This window comes from Melanaphis sacchari, unplaced genomic scaffold, assembly GCF_002803265.2.
Source record: "Melanaphis sacchari strain LSU unplaced genomic scaffold, SCAv2.0 Contig22_pilon_pilon, whole genome shotgun sequence".
Taxonomy (NCBI): domain Eukaryota; kingdom Metazoa; phylum Arthropoda; class Insecta; order Hemiptera; family Aphididae; genus Melanaphis; species Melanaphis sacchari.
Genome location: NW_020271107.1, coordinates 3,160,463 through 3,181,717, shown reverse-complemented (window position 1 = coordinate 3,181,717; position 21,255 = coordinate 3,160,463). Strand labels below are relative to the sequence as shown.

Sequence of the window (21,255 nt, the reverse complement as noted above, 5' to 3'; positions counted from 1 at the left end):
TCGCTATAAATATTATATGTACACAAAAAATAATAATCATTCATCAACAGAGTCATTATTTGTGGTTATATACAAAACTATACGTTATAATACTTATAATATCTGGTGAGCTTTATAGTTATATAATATAATATTGCATGACTGACCGCAATGACCATACTACGACGTATTCTTAACATAGATTATATTGTTCTTTGAATTCTTTAAATAATTATTATACTATAAATTTAAAATATGTATTTATATTTTATAGTATTTTTATGTTTGGCTCTGTATACACAATATTTTTTTACTGTATAATATACTATAAAAGTAAACAATTATAAACACACAATATAAATTATCGTTCTTAAAAGAAAAAATATACATATTTATACTATATCGCTTTTTGTAGATTTTAGTTTTGAAGGGTAGAGACTATACTATAGCAGGGTTAAAAAGCACATGCGTCCATGATAGAATGTACGTACAAAGCATCCCGCTGCACAAGGGTGGCTGCAAGAGATGAGTCATTTTCAAACGTTCTTCACCCTCGTTGAGGAATTGTATGCATACTACAAGCACTAGAGATTTTTTCCTCTTTAAAAAATTACTCCCTTGGATTTGAAAACAAAACTTTTCACGTACACAACTTTGTAATATTATGTTTTGCTCGCATACGATTTAATTATCAGATATTTTGAAAATGTATAACACCATATATATATATATATATATATATATTATTTAAACTAAACTGTACATAAGCTAATAATATTTTAATAATACCTCCGTAATCCAGTAACTAATAATATTTAATTGATATAATTAAATAGTCTACAATGTCTACATAGTGACTTCGGAATGTCTACCGATGAATGATCTGAGATAATAATAAATTTAATATTTTTCATTAATACTAATGTGTTATTCAAATTGAACATTATAAAATATATTAAGTACAAAATATTAATAAAATTTACAAACACGAATGTTTTCAGATATTAAAAAAAAAAACTTTCCGATATTATGACTGCAGACGTCAAAATGTTATACACTGCGATTTGCTAGCTGTGTGAAATTTACTGTCATAAACTCAGCCATTGCTAAATATATTTACATAAAGCTATAAAAAAAATAGTTTAAAACTATAAATAAGCAGCTTTGATCATTCAGTGATGTCAAAGATTTTTTTTTTATTAAAAATCTGAATATATATGCAAAATGTATAATAATACATAGTGCATATAAATATGCATAAACTTTCATTGAAAGAGCGCTTTATAATAGGTTTTGAGCGTTTTCGTGGTTATTGAGTTGTTTACTTTTATTTGATAAATTTTAAAACATATCACTGAATATATTAAACGATTCTAGTGTAGACGATATGTCAGCCTCAATATTTAAAGATATTATCTAATTTATTTAGTTATACGGTTGATAGAATTTATTTAGCTAAAATATATTGTATTAAATACTTATTTTACTTATTTTTAATTATTGTTGTAATATTATACCATTACCATAATATACTTATAATTGCTATTAATTTATAATAACCAATACTCAATCTCAATACCGCATGTGTAAAGTGGATATGAATAGTCTGAAAAGTATGAGGTACATAAATAGCTAAGAATTAGTCTAAATATTTTGACTATTTTATTGTGTATATAGAAAATAATAATATACGTAATAATGGTAAAAAGTTTCAAATCCGTATACTTATCATTATGATGTTTAATAGTTTTTTTAAATAACAACATAGTAACTAAAATCGTCAGAAAAAATTGAAACTTGAATTAAAAATTTTCAATTTAATTTTATGGTTTTTATTAAATAATTTTTCAAGTGTTGGTTATTTTAATGAATTTAAATTTCAAATGCTTTTAATTAATAAAAATTAAGATAATTTATTATGGATATTTTTTTAATTGCTGTATTTAATTTTTTTTACCAACAAATCTAAATTTTTTAATATAGGGACAAAAAAACTAAAAAAAGGTCAACAATTATTTTAAATATCTATAATAGCTCAAAAAGTACTAAAAGATTTTGAAAATAAGATCGTCTTTAAAAAATCTGATACAAATATTTGGTCAAAATTATTCTCTTTAGTATTCATTTATAAATTATAAGATAAAAACGAATTTAACGGAAACTAGTTTTACATAAATATTTACGTTTTTACATTATTCATCCAGTGTGATTTTATAACAATTTATTTATTAATCTATCTTGTTTTGTTTTTGATGTTATTTTTATAATAAATATTAAGGTTGTTGATATTAAAAATATTAATTACGAACATTTTTTTATTATCAAAAAAATTTAACATTATTGGATAATACAAGAACATTACATGATAAACCATTAAAAAATAAAGTATTATTGATGAAAATATATTTATTAAAACATTTATACGCGTAGTATAAAGTTTGTGCATATTTTATATTTATTTATTCTTAGAATATTTTTTAAAAATTTCTAAAAATGTAACATTATAGTGTTTAAATATACCTATTATCTAAAGAAATATAATACTGCAAGTAAATTATATACACTCTTTAACGAGAGTAATATATATATATTGTACTATATTTGTAAATTACTTAAAAGTACTTACCATAAGTACTCATAAGTAGAATTTTTAACTATTATTTTTATTTGTATATGACACTTGCTGAAACGTAAATATTTTTATCATACACTGTTTAGTTAAAATGTTACTGTTAAGACAGAGAATACAATTTACTCGATCCTAAATTAATATTTATATAATTATAAAATATCAACTATTTATATATTTTGTAACTTATTTATACATTAGTTTGAATAACCACTGAAAATAATTCCTATACGAGTATACTGAGACGCGACGAAGTACCGATATTATTACGGATTTACATTTAAAATTAAAAAACTTTCAAAAATATTATTATATGTATAAGAAAACATAAAATCAATGTATAGGAACTAAAAATAATAGGATATTAAGGTTCGATATATTATATAGTTTCGTTGAAAAAAGACACATAAGATATTAAGCATATTGTATTATATCCATTACCAACTATATATACCTAAATAATATAATATATATTCCCTATCATAATCTAGACAGTATAGAAAGTAAGCTTGAATGGCGATCGACTTTGTGAGGGTTGAACGAATGCTTTAGCCTTAAAGGAATCCAGCTCCCTAACACATACGCAATAACAAATTGTATATAATAGGGGAAACCGAACAATACCTAGTATATCCTAATGTATTATATGACTATGACTATAAAACAACAACGATCGACTATTACAGTCACTCATTACGAAACAGCTGCTGCCGGCTGCCAATTGATTAATGATAAGTGATAACATTTTGGTTTTTAATAAAAAAATTAAAATAAAAAAAACTGTAAAATATGATAAAATATGTGTTCAAATAAAATGTGTATTGGTAATATAGGTATGTATAAGTATAACCAAGTGTCTTTTACTTTTTAATTTGTTTATCTTGCATGACGTATAATCATACCAGAGGTTTCCAACCTTATTTTTCTTCCGTGCCCCTGAGTTCAATATTTCGCTGGATTGTAGCCTGTAGGTATCTCTCATTATAACCTTAAACTTAGACAAAAGAAATTCAATATTTTTCCACCATTATACAAATTTTTTCGAGTAGTTTAGGTTAGGAATCGCTGAGTTGTACGATAAACAATAATGCACTTTACGTCTTTATACACTTATATAGATACAAATTGACAGTAGAGAAATTAAAATATATTAAAAGATTCATTATAAACTATAGACTTTGATATTATTTTTTATTTAAGTAACGCAATTTTTGATTCTTCTAAATTTAACAATGATTTTAATCATAAGAATATGAAATGCACTAAATGCAATGAAAACAAAACTAATAAACTACCTATCGAGTATTAGCGTGCAATAATAGAATAATGTTAACATTTTTTTTTTTTTTTTATTAATACAATGAATTATTTCGTTATCTCATTTTTATCACTGATATCAATATTCTATCGTAGTTTGAAAGACAAATTTAAAAGTTCAGACTTGAAACAAAAGTTTCAGTAGGTATCCCTTTCACCTTAAAACATAATACGCTGTCGCTAGCTGTTTCGTTCACGGCTTGCATATCTTATATGGATTTGTCGGTTCGAATTTTGAGACGATGGCTTTAAGGAAATTCGATTTTTTAAAACGAAATTTAAATGTGTAGGACGAGTGGTGACCATCAGTTAATCGCTTGACCCAATTAATTATTTACATGGAATTAAGTATTTTGATTATTATTAAATATTATCCATCAAAAAAAAATTCACGAAATATCTTCTATGCAGTCTTTTCGATTGCATACAAGTTTGTACCACATATATTCATCTTGTTGATTAAACTCAACTAAGAACCAATGTATAGGCTTATACACGAATATATTCACGATCAAACCAGCACTTGCAGCGGCACGTAATGTACTACTTTTGGGTAATCGCATCTTATTCGATAAATGAGAGAGGGTGACCGCATTTTGTATTTTACATCCGCGGCTTACAAATATTTGTATGCGCTAAGTGTAAAAAAAAAAAATCATGGACTATTCAGAAAATTATTTCGAGTGAGAGGGATGATTAACAAAGGAGAGGGGGCTCTATTACATTACTTCTATTACATTTCCAATCTATTGCTAAGCCACGTGTTGTTGAGGACACGGTACATTGGTCTCGCTCTAATAAAGCCAACAACAATATATTATTAGACAATATTACAGTTAACTTCTCGAACAGTCATTTAGATTTAATTACTCACAGGAGTTAATGAGAAATTCCCTAAAAATTGTACAATATAATATAACTTATCAATGTTATGTGTCTCAGTATCTGTTATGTCACGGTTTCGATTTAACAGTATGCTCTGAAGTTAATTAAAACAAACAATGCCGTTTTATACGTACTATACGTGTTTTATCATCCAAGGTATAAGGAAAACATGGTCACGAAAGCGTATTTATACTTTAAACATTTTAATTTAAAAAGATATCAGTACATCACTAGGAATAAAGAAAATCATAATCTATTTTTTCGCATTTCATAATTTTTATTTATTTGAGCTGTATACAAGTAAGTATACAGCATAGTATTAATTCAGTTTTAAATATTTATTCCATTTGGACTTAATATATTTGCAAAACAGTAATCAATTTGCGTGCGTATAAAATGTTTTATAATCGTGGCTTATTGCCATAATTTATAATCGTTGGCATAAAATACGAATTTAACAAATGTGAATGGTAAATACAAAATGAAACGCCTTAAAAATTTTAAATTTAGAAGTTTTAGTCGATATTTTCATAATGTCAAAATTAATTTGTTCATTATTCTGAATATTTATATACATAAACAATATAATATTTATTTGTTTTATATGTATTGCCTATCGATAACTATATTAATAACTATGGCTATGTAAATTGCTCATTAGTCATAAAAAAATATCAAATTGATATTAAAATTAAATTTGAAGAAAACTATCGTCATAAACTACTTAAACCAATTGATTAAGTAATATTCATCGATTTTCACAAGTACATTTTGTAAGTAAAATTTTAATCTAGTGACAAATTATTTTAAGAAAAAATATCATCAACGAAATTTAAATACATGATGCAATTTTACAGAAAACAAACTACACTAATGTAATAAATACCTACAGAAATATTTTAATTTTAAAAGCTGTATAACTTTCTTGCGTGGTCTTAATTCATTACGATGGCTACTATACTATAACACGACGATCAAAAATTGAAAGTAATTATTTAAACAAAAGATATTATTATAAATGAAAAATTATTTACGCTTTCTTAATAAAAACTTATTATTTAGTGATTTATGTGTCCCGCGTTTCGTAAGTAAAAAATGATAATGTTCCTATTTCTCGTGCTTTCGATTAGCTGTACCAAAAACGCTACAGTGTAATAAACATTTATAAAAAGTTAATATCTCTGTATAAAATTGTATACAGTTTTAAAAATAAGTAATCGATATGAAAAGGTATGGTAGATAATTGTTGTCAACGCCGCCAATGTGCTATTAATCAAATAATGGATTAAGGAAAAACCGCGATATGCATTTTGTAGCCGACCGCTGAATTCACAATATACCACAATTATTCGATTTAAAATCAACGTAATTTTTGTCGTAAAAAAAACCAAATCAAAAATTTGTACACGACAGCTATGATATACATCGGTACGGCCATACATAATCGTGATATAAAACGTGTGTAATCGAGTAGATAATAGATATACAATCAAGACGGAAATCGCTTTATGTACACGTCGTATAGCCAGACTATCGGACCAAACTTAAAGGGATGACGGGATACCGTGTAGTTAAATCTTGAATTGCATTTTTTTTTCAAATCTCAACCACTTCAGTGTGACAGGGAGCATGCTTGCTGCATGAAGGATAATGGTATCACATCGCCATCCCGGTTTATTATTTTTGTTCATCGAGTTGGTTATCCAAACAAGAATTTATGTTTACGTCGTTTTTTCTGTGTGCGGTTTTTAATTTTTCACACAATTTATACGTCAATTGAAATTATAAAACATAACACAATAAATTATACCTAATGAAAGTATATTTACCGTCATCGCAGTGTAATCTACGCCAATAATTTGTTACTATAATGAGTAGTAATAGCATAGTCAAATAGAAAATATTTTATAAAAATTCCCTTAGTGCACGATTAATGACGTATATTAGCATAGCAATCGCAGGTTAATGTAAGAATGTATTTTATTGGTTTTACATCGCAGTCTGAAAACTCCTACCCCATCAATCCTTTATAACAGCTAAGCTGCACCACTGTAGTATATTGAATATATTTCATACGGTTTGTTATAAAAATGTGTAAGAAAAATAAAAAACTCACATTATTGCGACACGTACGTTTGTCACCAATTTCCAGAAAATCTAAAATAATAAGACACGACGAAACGGCTGTATAATACTATATACGCAATACCAACAGGAAACGAGTCTTAAATGCCATACTTTCGCATACAAAACGAGAACGCTCCATTCACGTATAATATAATATAATAATATATTTTTTTTTTTATTTCATGCGCATAAAATATATGTTTATCTAGAACATTTACCGATTTATTTTTGTTTTTCGAGTGAAATTTCGTATTTCGGCGTGGAATTGCAGCATGTTACACACGGAAAAAAGTCAAAGGACTCGGCGAAAAACTCGCAAGGGGAACGCGCAAAATATTGTCACATAATAAATAATCGTCATAAATCATTACCATAGAGCCCCTTAAAAAAAAGAAATTTGTTAATGGTTTATGTATGTTTTGTTTTACAAAAGGTGATTTTTAATTTAAATTTATTTACTGTTTTTATTCAAAAAACAATTTTGTTACATTGTTTTAAAAAGGTTATTTTTTATTTAAGTTTATTGCAACTAATTTAATTCGATTAGTTCTGAGTTCTATTATACTATATTATATTATCAAATTTATTTATGTATTGTTTTATAAAAGGTAATTTTTAATTTGAGCTAATTAAATTTTGTTTTTAAAAAATGTATAATTATTTTTTATTACATAGAATTGACTTAATACTAAAATTAAATCCAAAACAATACAATGTGTTAATTACAGTAAGAAAATTTTCGTTAACGTCAATAAACGTTCTTATTACTTTATTAAAAAAGAATAGGGACGTCAATTGACGTCTTTACTATTTTAACATAAATATCTAAAACGTCAAATGACGTCTTTACTTTAAGAAAAATATCGATATATTTATAAAAACAATTCACTCTCTGAATGATCCATACAAAATTTAATTCACTCTTCAAAGGGTTAAAAACGGAATTATGGCCGACGAAATGATAATAATACATCGTTCTATCAAATTCGAAAACATTTCGTAACGCGCAACCGGAAACGATAATGACAATAATAATAATAATAATAACGACAATAATAATATTACGTGTTGTACACGTTATATAAAATAACACATACGGTGACGTTTACTCGACGCTGAAGCGGAGACGACGATTTGCTGTGTGTGGCGACGACGTAAAATAATATTATTATTATTATAATACCGTCGGCGACACCTTATAGTGAGGCGGGAGAAGACCGCGTGCACGTCGGGCAACTTCAACACGGCCGACGCCGCCGCGTTTGGAAAAAACGACGGAACAAAACGGGTCCGGTGTGACGCGCGGCGAGATCAGAATCGCGAACACGACGCGTTACCACGGCGATATACGAAAACAATACGGTCGCGATATCGCAATCGGCGACAGCGACCACCGCACCGGCGTGGTATTTCACCGCGTAAATCGCGAAACCGCTTGACGAACGCACACACACGGCACTGCCGACAACTGCATACGCGCACCACGCGCTCGCGTTACTGTCGAACGCGACGCGCCGCTGCTGCTGCGGGGGAGGCGTCGCGCGCGCCAAATGGAGGGGCCGCGCAAAGGTCAATATAGCGGTGTATGGCGCGCGAGCCGCGTGCAGACACGTGGGACGCGAAAGCGCACGCGCGCGCGCGCACTGCACCGAGTATGATATAGTTTCCCGCAGACACGAGCGGAGTCACGGCCGACGTCGGCGGGGAGGCAACAAAACGTCGCTGTTGTTTCGGCGCGGCGCACGTGCGATTCGCGGACGCAATCCGTGCTCGACCCGGTGTGATGACAGTAATAATAATAATAATAATAATAATAATTACAATAAATTTGTGCTTGTGATCTGTGATGACAGCACGTGACGAGGTCGTAACGTCGGTCGCATGTACAGTCGCTGAGGATATACGCTAGACACGCGACGAGTGACGACCGGACGAACACTGACTGAAACGTTGCGACCGATCATCGCCGCGGCTCACCGATGCAGTTGTCGGCGTAATCGTCGTCGTGCTGTCGGGGGGCCGTAGGTTATACGATGCGTTTTTCGCCGTCGGGAGGTCATCGTTAGGGAAGGGGGGAGGGTCGTCTCGTTTTTGGGCATCGTGTAGTCCCGATGATAAACTTCTGCGGCGAGACGTTTTTTACCCCATTTTTAGTAAAGATAGTCTCCCTCCCCTCGTTGTCTCCGTGTTATATTATACTTATTAGGAGGTACCTCTACGACATTATTATTATTTATTGAATCGTCATCAATCACAGAGATACATACAGCTGTATATTAACAACAGGGATGTATTTAGAAATTTGGTGCCCGGGTGCTAATGTTTTTCCGTCCCATTCTCACAACAATTATTGAACCTTACGATGACCACACGTTATGCAGACGGCCTGTACGTCATCGTTGTCCTACCTGTTGCATTAAATAATCCATATAAATTAATCAAGAATAATAAGCAGGTTTCTTTATCATCCATTAATTACAAAACAATAAATATTTAAAATTCACATTATATTATCTTTAAATTTTGCCTATAGTTGTGGTACCAGGTGTTACAATCTTGGAGCATTATCGATAAAATAAATATAGTCAATTTATATTATAATTGTTCATAAACAGCTAACAAAAAATGTGCTAAGTAAAAATCTGATGCCATCCGTCCCAATCGCTGTCTCTATAATCTCTCCAATTCCCTCTTCTCTATAAACACGTCTCTGATTAATAGACATAGGTATATGCTGATTTAAATTTCATGGAGTGCCTACAATTTTTTGAGTCTTTTTCTTTTTTTCTTACTATTTTTCTTTAAATCTAATATTTATTTATTCTATTTCTAAGATAATTTTTATTTTTATTTATGATTTGTACTTTTGTTTAATATCTAGCTATTATATCATTACACACATACATTTAAATTATTTTAGAATCTACCACATATTTTAGAAAAAATTTCATTTTATTTTAGTAACATCAGTTTTTATACGAATCCCTTGCCCTGGGATTTTAAACTTAGGACTCCAATTACAAAATTTCGGTAAATGCTGATACACACCGGACACCCCTCCTCCCTTAGTGCGCATACCTATATTAATGAATACAAAGCAAATTAATTGAAAATACATTTTTTCAAGTATTTTGATGAAGCTGTACTAAAATACAAAGATGTGAAATGGAACAGTGAGTTAATATATTATAATATTGAAACAATATGTGTGTAAAAGAAAAATCCACACGCGCAAAAAATATAAAAAACATTATTACCGTTTCACATTGAATCATTATTTAAACAAAAGTGAGTGTGTAATACATAATAATTTTTGTGTACCTAATGAACGTCGTAAAGAGTCGTCAAATAGTTGTTAGCAAAAATAACATAAGACGTGTCCTACTAAGCTCTAAGAGTATATGCACGGTGCATTTTTTAGAGTTAAGTAATTGAGTTGTTTACGACTTTTTCATTATTTTTTCTTTCTGTTATGATTTATTTTGTTAAACACGGTCAGATGCATTCAATCCAATTTTGTAAATTCTTACATATTCAGAGGTTAATATAGAGAAATAATTATGTATTATGAAAAAATAGTTGATGAGCACAAATTTCGATGGAAAAAAAATTAAAAATCAATTTTCAATAAAAAAAAAAAAAACTAATAAATTGATAAATTTTAATATAGACGTTTAATGAAGTTTTTCATCTTAAAATATTGTATTATATGACAGCGCGTACATTCTTGTTCAAAAACCTCAAAAAAATTAATATCATTCAAATCAATGTATAGAGTATGTAAAATGTAATTAAAAATAATATTCAGATATTGTTTTGATTAACTGTTATAACTTTGTCTTTTTATATGGTTAAATAAAAATTGAAATAACAGTAACAGGTGCCTGTAGTTATCAGGATAATACAATATTTTTCAATGAATTTTATAAAATCATGTGTTTGATTGTTTTTATATTAATTAAACAGATTTTTATTATTTTTTGTGCATATTTGCAAATATTCTTTTAAAATGTTTAAGATTATAAAAATCCTAAGTGCAATTTTAGATTGTCGTAAAAGGTGACTAAAAATATTGGGGAAGGGCAGCAGCTTCTTCAATATTGAGTATTGGTGGATATCTAGGAGAGTGGTACAACTACATGCTAAGCGAAGACAGTAGCCATCTAAACGGTTACAAATCTGCGAGGTGATGGAAACGGGAAACCGCCACCTTATTGTTTTTAATTTTTGCAGTAGTAGATTGTCAACTCGTTGCAAAATATTTCAAACGTAAACTAGTCTCAATAGTCAATTGGATGACCAAGTGGAGACTGCCTCGAGTAAAACAAAACAAAACTATAAAAGATTAGGCACGTGGAATGTTGGATTTTTAAAAAGTGAAAAATTTGAAAATTTAAAGTTAGAAATGAAAAAAATAAGTATTTGCATAATGGAAATTAGTGAAGTAAGATGACCAGATCCTGGTGATTTTTATAGTAATGAGTATAAATTCATATAAAAGCGTTTGAACAATGGACATACTGGTGTTGTCATCATCGTAAATAAGGGTTGCGTGGAAAATTCAATCAGCTACTATCAATGTTCAGATAGAATCATCACGGTTAATTCTAAACCTGCTATTACAAAGATAATCCAAGTATATATTTCAACATAATCACATAACAACGTTGAAACTGAAGAAACATATAATTAAATAGATAAAGTGATGACAAGAGTGACAAGACTATAAGGCAGGAGAAAATATTATAATCCTGGGTGACTAGAATGTAACAGTAGGCGAAGGAAAAGAGGGAAACATGACGGGTAATTATAGCTTGGGAAATAGAAATGATAGAGAGGAACGGCTAATACAGATTTGTACCGAATATAATTATTGCAAACACTATTTTTCAACACAATAAAAAAAGAATATATACCTGGAATAGACCGGGAATCAAATTAATTATATGAAGACTAAGGCTTAGTCACACTAAGTAACGCTTTAAAAATTAAATTAAGCAATATAAAACTTACATTGGTGCTGATATTAATAGCGACCATAATTTAGTTATAATAGGCTGTTATAGGAAGCGACTTTGAAGATCGTATAAGAAGAAAACCAAGCATGGAGACATGGAGTGCACGAAGCAAATCACGATAGACATAAAATAGCTACATAAAGTTAAATGAACTAAGTAAGAATAAGGAACATGAAGAACTGCAGTAAGCCAATCAAACGATTGAAAACGCGAAAAAAAAAATGTATCCCTAGTCATATTTTTAAATCCTTTCCCTTTAAACAATGACTCTAATTATATAAATAAGCGAACATTATCTTAAAAATATTATTTAGTCAAAAATTATAAAAACTTGAAAATTACCTATACAATTTTTGGAGGTTTTTTTAAAGTCGAGTCAAAACCGTAAATCTTGTTTTGTTGTTTTATAAATAAGGTCACCCTAGGCTATATTGAAATAGTATTACGCGCACAAAGCACGCAAAATCCACTTCGTCATTCGTCGTAGTCGTACGTGTACATCACGTCCCGCTGCGGCGGTGTTCCGCAACAGCACTTGTGTACAACGTGAGTGCGCTACGTTTCTCATCTGTCCATTCTGTTCCCCAGTGGGGGTGGGTGACTCTCGACGTGTAATCCCCGACGGGGATGATATCGCGTATAATGGTACATAGTATTACGCTTATTTTTATTATTATTTATTTATTTACGACAACGCTGTGGACGTAAAAATAAAAACGACTTTGCCCCGTGAGGGAGAGGAATTGTTAGATTGGCGGACGCGCAACTCGCACGCAGTAATATACATGATATATATTATACCATTACGCGCACCCTTCACGTCTAAAACTGCACACATAATAATAATACTGCATATGATATATATCGAATCGGTCGGCCGCAGCTGAATCGCATACGGCGTGCGTGCGACGACGAGGTGTTTGGGATCGTTGAAAGTTTATTATTATGACGGTGGGCCTATATGGTGAGGGGATAGTTGTCGCTATACGATAGGCGTATTGAGGTGAAATTTAGACGGAAAAAGATGAATGTGCAAGAAAATCTTTTTTTATCCTTATTCTTATTTATAGTGGCACGCGTGTGCAATCAGTGGTTTTGAGATATTTCGGTATTATCGCTATTTTGATTTTGTCCATTGAAAACCTATAATCACTCAATTATACTATCAAATAGACGCTTTCGATTATTTACTTTATACACTCGTGCGTAGTAGTAATTTTTTTTTTTTTTTACTCGTTAACTTCAAATTTACAGGTCAGTATTTACGAAACAACACGTCTTTATGCAGTATAATACTCATTCGTTCCGCAAAAAAAGAGACACCTCGGCCCTATTTTTGTAAATACAGTGGAGCGTCGATTATCCGCACAAATTGAGACCGCAAAGAGAGTGCGGATAATAAAACAATGATTAAAAATGTACAACGAACACGAATTTAAATATTTTATATAATTAAAAATATAACTAATGTACTGTGTGCATAATATATAAGGATGACGTATAATATTACATGATTAAATAAATAAATGTGTATTGTTAGAAGTACATAACATAATTAATTGAAATTTAAAATTTAAAAATATAAAACAAAAATAGTAATGCGGATAATGACGCTCTATTGTACGCTTGAGATATTATACTGGTTATAGGATAATAATAACATTTAGCACATTAAGAACTATTACAAAAAATAAATTATTTGACAATTCTAAACAAAGCATAATTATTAGTTTTTAGCATAATACTGTTTTATTTTTTAAATCTGACAATGACATTCCATATAAAAGCAACTACAAGTAAAATGCTTAAAAACCATTAGGTAAGTATAGTCTGTTGTTCTAAATTATTCATTAAACTGTATACATTGTCCATGATCTTCATAGAGTAACAATTAACAGAGGAGTAAAATAGACATTTAATGCTGTAGAAACAATAAATTTCAATGACAAGAAACATTAAAAAAAAAGGCTAAACCACGTTCAATTTAAAAAAAAAAAAAAATCAAGCGTCTTATTTAAATATTTAAATTTGCAATCCAAACTTACTATATAATTTCATTCCGGAGAAAGTAAATTATCTCCTTAAATTAGTATTTTGAATATTAAGAAATAATTTTTAAAATATTTAAAAAATTAAAACTTTTTTTACAAAACATTTTAGTGTTTATGGCGCGTACTAATATTAGGCACGTAATTCTGTCTAAGAGCATATATATAGAGTTTATAATGATCTATTTTTGATAATGATACAATAGGTAGGTACAAGTTTATACGTACTAATTTTAAAAATATTTGACAATAATACTAGTTCAAACGTTGATTTGTCTATTTTTATTCAAATAAATAAAAAAAAATAAATACTTTTTTTCAGCTAAAGTTTGTTTCTAGTAAAAATAATTATCCTTAAGACAAAGTAACCAATAGCCGAACAGTTTTCGACGATATCGCAAGTGTATTTTATCCTATACATATCTGCACGTACCGGAGCTGCGACTAAAATGCTGTCGTAATGCCGTTGTTTATCAATAATATGTTTTATTATTATTATTATTATTATTATTATTATTGTAACAGTCGTGTTTCAGGTGCCATGCTAAGAATAATTATGTTACCCTAAGTACGCATTCACAATCACCCCTAAAGCCAACATTTGTTTACACATTGACCTCCTTTTCTAGTCTTCGTAAATAAATGTATGTATACATGAACGATCGATCTAATGACTCGGTGTCAGAATAATACAGTTACAACAGTTTAGAAATAAATAATTCAAGAAAATTTGAAGAGTGTTGGATATAATTTATTATTCCATAGGCGCAAATGCTCTAAAAATTTTAGGTATACTCGTATACATTAATAAACATAAATTGTTTGGTAAATTTAATGAAAAATATTGAAATATTAAATACCTACATTTTTAAGCTAAACGATATATTTATTTACAATTATGTGTATATGTGTGTTTTTTTTCAATTACGCATTTTTATTACATTATTATATTCATAGCTTTAATAATAAAATTATAAATTATAGAGGGATTTTTAAATACACTATCCTTGCCACTGTTACATTTATATCTCAAGTCTCAACTGTCAACTTTTATTAAGAAAATCATTCTGAAAAGTAATTTTTATTGGCTTGTATCTTCGCTCTTCTGCTTTAGTTATCTACCCATAAAGTAAGAAATATATTATATTCCTCTAACAATTATTAGTGATGTATAAAAATTAAATTCATAAAATTAAATTGATTTTAATTTCTAAGTTTAGAACCTTGAATATAGAGAAACTATGTCCTATACATAAATATAATTCAAATAGATAGTTCAATAAGGGTATCTATATCAAAATAAAATTATAAATAAATAAGTATCGAAAACAAATTTTTAAAATTATTAATATTGTCTAAATAATATATAATATAGATATAGTGGTTTTTATTTTTAATTAAAATCTACATAGTTTTTACTCTTTAGTTTTTATACAATACTAAAGATAAAAGTAAATTCTAATAAAAACTGGCTTTTAATCAATATTTTTAGAATTTGCTCAGAGGCATAGTAGAATTCTGTGACTTTAAAGAAAACTGCAATCATGTTTAAGATCTAAGAGCGTATAAACGTATCACACTAGACCAATATAATTACTTTCGTTCACCAGTAGGTAAAGAAGGATGTCATAAAATAAAAGGCTTTCAAAGATTTCACGAACAAAATATTCTAAAACAAATGATGATAATAATTATTTACAAAACTTATTAAAGAAAACTCATCGTAGTTATTACGATTATATATCGTAGTAATTCTGAGGATGATATTTTCAAAGGAAAAATTCTGCTACAAGTATAAAAAGAAAGAAAGTACGTCTCGTTTTTAAGTAGGTCACTGTAATGGATGTGTTAAATATTTTAATTTAATGATAAACCATTCAATCTTTGAATACGAAAAACGATTCTGTGTGAAAACTATTAGTTCATATTATTTTATTTTTAGTAACATAAATTCCTAAGATCATAACTATTTTTTACACAGTGTGCTTCATTCTATCAATGATAAAGGTTTCATATCTGTCTTTATTTTAAGATTTCATTCTATGTTGTGAATTTATATAATCATTAATTGTTTATTAATTTATTTTTACTATCTGTAAACCTAATTTAAACACATATCATGTAAATATGTTATTTTTTCATATGAAACTGTAGCTGTTGCGGAGTCAATAAATAAAATGAAAGTACAACACAGAACGTCCATCAAAGGAAAAAATGTTAGGGGTTTAATTAAATATCAATTTGAAAACTTAATTAAAGTTTATTTATAGGTAGTATTTTATAATATATTTTTTTTGTTTTTCAGTTAATAAATGTCAACATTAAGATATCTATTATCATATTTTTACCCAAGTTTATTAACTACTTTATATTTTATCAATTTTTTAAAATCACATCTACTTTTTTGATTCAACCATACATTTTAGCCATACTGCATTACTAGAATATACGACCTACTATGAATTTTAAAGTAATCGATTTTAATTCCTCGTCAGTAGTCAGTAAAATACCTGACTGTCTAATCAATTTCCAAAAAACGTATGATAAAAATGATAAATAACACATAAATACCCAAACGTCTTACTGCATATTTATTATTTATTTACTTTTTATAAAATGAGAATATGTTAATATATCAAGGTATTTAAACAACATGTCCACATTCACCATATCGCAAATAATTAATATTCTATCAGCTTTCTACAAACATAAACTTAAACTATTATGGAGGATGTAAAATGTGAGTAAAATTCAAAATAACTCTAATTTCTCTAATACAAAAATTAAAAACTCGAATGTATGTCATTCAACACTACTTAGTAAAAACATATTTATTATAATTAATAGGTTACCTATTGGCTATAAGTTTAATTTAACATCCAAAATAATATTTATTTTTGTACTTTTATGTACAAATGAATGTACATAATATAATGTTTCTATTATTACATAAAAATACTACTTATTGTCAATATTAAGAAACCTATATAACAAGTTTTTTTTTAAATTTTAAGTTGTTATAGAACTTAATATACTTACTGATTAACTAATAGACAATATAATTATTTTAAAATATATTTGTACAGTTTCTTTTAAATATTGAATAACCAATAAAAGTACAATTAGTAGAAATAATATATTTAGTTGCCCTTTCTCTCCACCTATCTATTTCAATCCCGAAAAAATTAAAAGTTGTATAATTAAAAAGCATAGTAATTTTAAGTTAGTTTATTCATTGATTTAAAACCATTATAAACTTTGGAGGAGGGGGTCACTTCTAAATTTCATCAGACAACTAATAATTGCTTACAAATTAAACTCTTCAACTTACAATTTATTTGGGGTAATATATAAAAAAGGCTAACTTCATCCCCATAAGTAACCTCGTAAGTATATAAATATAACTTTTTCACGAATATACATATAAAATTAGCTACAATATTTAACATTTTTTATTTGAGGTATATTATACAGCTACATAATTTCTCATTCCTTGATACACTTAGTTTTTATTATTTCTAAAGTTATATTTAACCAATTTATTATTGTTGTACAAAACCACACCCAATATTGTTTGCGTGTTTTTAAAACTATTCATAATAAAGACCACGCAAAACTGTCATACTTAATTAAATTAAATATTTTTATTTTTTAGTAATAAAATGTCGAACAGGATAAACCGGAATTTTGGGCGTTGTTTTGTTTCGATCAACTTGACATATTAGGATACTAGGATAATGTCAATAATGAGCCATTGTGAAGTATTATTAATAATAACATTTGAAAGTAATTATAAATAATCATTATTAAATAGAGGTAAGATAAAATTTAATTTCTACTCAAATAAAAAAAAAGTTTAAATTCCAGTGAGTTTATACAACATAAGGAGAATCCAGAGTTAAATTTTGAAGATTTTTGATCAAACATAATATTTTTATCGACATATTAATAGAAAAAAAGTTGGATAATTGGATATCGTTCTGCTATACAGTAGCTGATGTCATTATAGTCATAACTGCAGGGATTCCCCCAATTGCTGTGATGCAGAAATTAATCAGGTGTGCTGTGTTAATTTTTGTCTTATCATGAGTGTTGAATATAATGATCAAAATTATAATTTATATTTATGATAGCATTGACTTTGAAATTTCATTGAAAATAAAAATTGATAAAATGTCCAGATGAAAAAGCTTTAATATTGTTATTGTATATCCGACAATACTCGATACGGATATTACAAGCAATAATTGTGTTGACTATTACCATATACTATAATAACTAGAACTAGGGACTTCATACCCTAAAAAACCTTAGAATATGCATGCATTTATGCCCTAGAGAATCACTAAATATGCATTAAAAAATTTTTTTTTATAATAATTTAATATTTGTAAATATGCTACATAAATAGATAAATTTGATTAATTTTCTAAGATAATTATTTTCCTTTTTTTAAATTTGTTTTCATCTTACATCAAGTTTTGACCAAAAACAAACAATTTTAAATCAAACTAATCAAACTTAATCTATTGAAAATTAAGTTTTATATTTTTAATCTGATTTATTTATTGCTGTTTCAACTGTTTCATCCTGAATAAATGAATTAAGTATGTAAAAAACACCAATCTCAAATTTCACATTAAATTTACATCATTTAATAAAAACAATATTATATATTTATATATAAACATGAAATTATGCATATTATATGTTATTAATTATTATTATTTATTAAGTGTGCCGTGAAATTTTTTAAAATTATTAAGTGCACCGTAACAGATGTGTTAAATTTGTATTCAATATATGTAATTATTATTTATTTTTTTTATTTTAATATATTTATTTATATATATTAATATTCAGCTTATATTACTAAGTACATTAAATAAAACATTTCTATTTACTATAGATATTAAAATATATGTAGTATTACAATATACATTACCTTTCATTGTATGAAAATTTAATATTTCAGATTCAATTTTCTTTTCATTTGGACTCTTTGTTCAAATGAACATATTTTATTGTTTTAACCATGAGATTTTTGTTGTACGTGGACTTTGACGTGCTGGATTAATTTTTTTTCACATTAAACAAAATATCACAACTATTAAAAAAGTATACACTTTTAATTTTTTGTAGAGAAATTAATCCACTATGGCTAGTACGTCTGAGTTTATTGAACCCAGATTCTGAAACACACTTTGCATCACTAAATTCACAGCGGTGCATAATTAATAACTATTGTTACCTACTAATTAGAAGAAAAAAACTAATGGAAAAACTGCAACACCGAACTGTCTACAACGGTTGAGTGTCTAAACGACTAAACTGTTGAATTGTTTACAGTTTTACGTAATACCTAAGTACATTATTAATTATTATAATTCTACGAAAATAAAACAAGAGTTGAGGGACAGATTTAATGGTGGATGTCATGGACAGTGAGAAATTTTTCCATCCATGATATTCATTGGTATTTCGTGATACTACGTTCGCTGCGCTGATAAAATTAGACTATATATTTTAAAAATCAAAACAAGTCAGTATCGCTGAATATTATTGGGTGTAATAATCCCCCCCTAACGAAAATACGCCACTATACATGTATATTGTATAATGTATATATATATATATATTAACCTTATGTAAATCCGAAGTCGGATAATCAAATCTACGACTATACCTCTCCCTGACTCATCACCACACCACAATCACCAGTGATATAATATTCCTAATTAGTAGTTGCAATACAATCGCATCAAATTCATCGGTCAATAATATACCAATACTCTCGTCCGACGTCCATGATCATTGATCTATCACCAAACCTAACCGTGTCAGCCACCTCCAAAAAGAAACTCGTCTTTTAGGTGGGGCCAGAAAATTTACGAAATAAAAATAAAAATCTATGAGAGGAAAATAATGAAAATAAAAGTAACTTATCTTTTGTTCAATCTTTTAAAAACAATATAGATAATAAGTTTCTACTTTATTATATTAAGTGGTAGTTAATATTCAACAAGAAATTACAAAACTTATAATATAAACATAAATTAATTAAGTAACGTTTAATACAGTTGTAATAATAAATAGTAAATGATCTCCAAATGACTTTTTTTTTTTATAATATATGAACTAATGAACATGAACATCATTAATTTATTTTGTATTCTCATTCTCTGTATCTCACCTTTTTTTACAGTATAGTTGATGAAATGGGTATAATTTGTTGAAGATAATTTAAATAAATCAACTGATCAATATTTTAAAATTAAAACATATTTTGTTATATTAGATTCATTTATGAATGTTTTAAATCACAAATTTAAAGATTTTTCTAGTATGATAACACAATTTTAATGTTTTAATCCAAAGAAATATATTTTTGAAAAAAAAAGAATAAAAAATCTATTGGTAAACTTAAAAAACTCTGAAATTTACAAAATTTATATTGATCAAGATTTATTTTAAAATATGATTAATTTACCTCTATTTATTTTAATAATTTAAATAAGGACTATGAAGATATTTTGATAAATTATGTTTTGAAATTTATGATATCTAACTAATTATATGATTTCTAAATTTCTTCCTTCTCAAATACATTTACTTTGTATACATTTTTTTATACACTTCTTGACAGTAGTGCTATGACTGAAAGAAGTTTTAGTCGGCTTAAATTAACTAAAACATTTTTTTATTTTACAATAACTAAAGAGAAATGATCAAACCTTGCAATACTTAGTATAATGAAAAATGTACAACAGAAAAAAATGATTTTAACAGTCATTGAAACCTTTGCAAAATTAAAAAAAAAAAGAAAACTTCTATGATAAAATAATTGTACACAATGCTAATTAAATAACTTTTATGTATTTTGTATTTTAACTATAATTTTTATCCACATAAATAAAACAAATTTTATTGTTTCCAGTGATAAATTATCTATAAATATTAAAGTTTAAAAAAATTTAATGTTAATATACTAATATGATCATATTGTGATTTTTGTTAATTGTTTCAAGATAAAGGTTTTTAATTTAGTTTCAGTTTAAATAAATGGCTTTTTGAAATTTCTCAACTGTGGATTCATCCCTGACCCTTGTTTGAAATGACATGTGCCAAACGTGTATTTTATTTCTGTTTACCTATCATTATTCTCGACAATCAATAAGATAATAAATTAAAATAATTAATTGAAAAATATTACATGGTAAATGATAACTGGTAATTACATTTTTTTTCACTC

At 27.7% G+C, this 21,255-nt stretch overlaps 1 protein-coding gene across 2 annotated transcripts in view; it reads right to left on the bottom strand.

Annotated features, from left to right (window-relative positions):
- LOC112594424 (protein rhomboid-like) overlaps positions 1-8,777 on the bottom strand; it is an 86,198-nt gene extending 77,421 nt beyond the window's left edge. The window contains exon 1 of one of the 2 annotated variants that reach the window (XM_025339196.1): positions 8,759-8,777. The gene's annotated coding sequence lies outside the window, so the exon portion shown is untranslated. Of the gene's footprint in view, positions 1-8,034; positions 8,421-8,758 lie in introns of those variants that run through there. The other variant, XM_025339195.1, reaches the window with a different exon arrangement.
- Between the last annotated feature and the right edge of the window lie 12,478 nt (positions 8,778-21,255).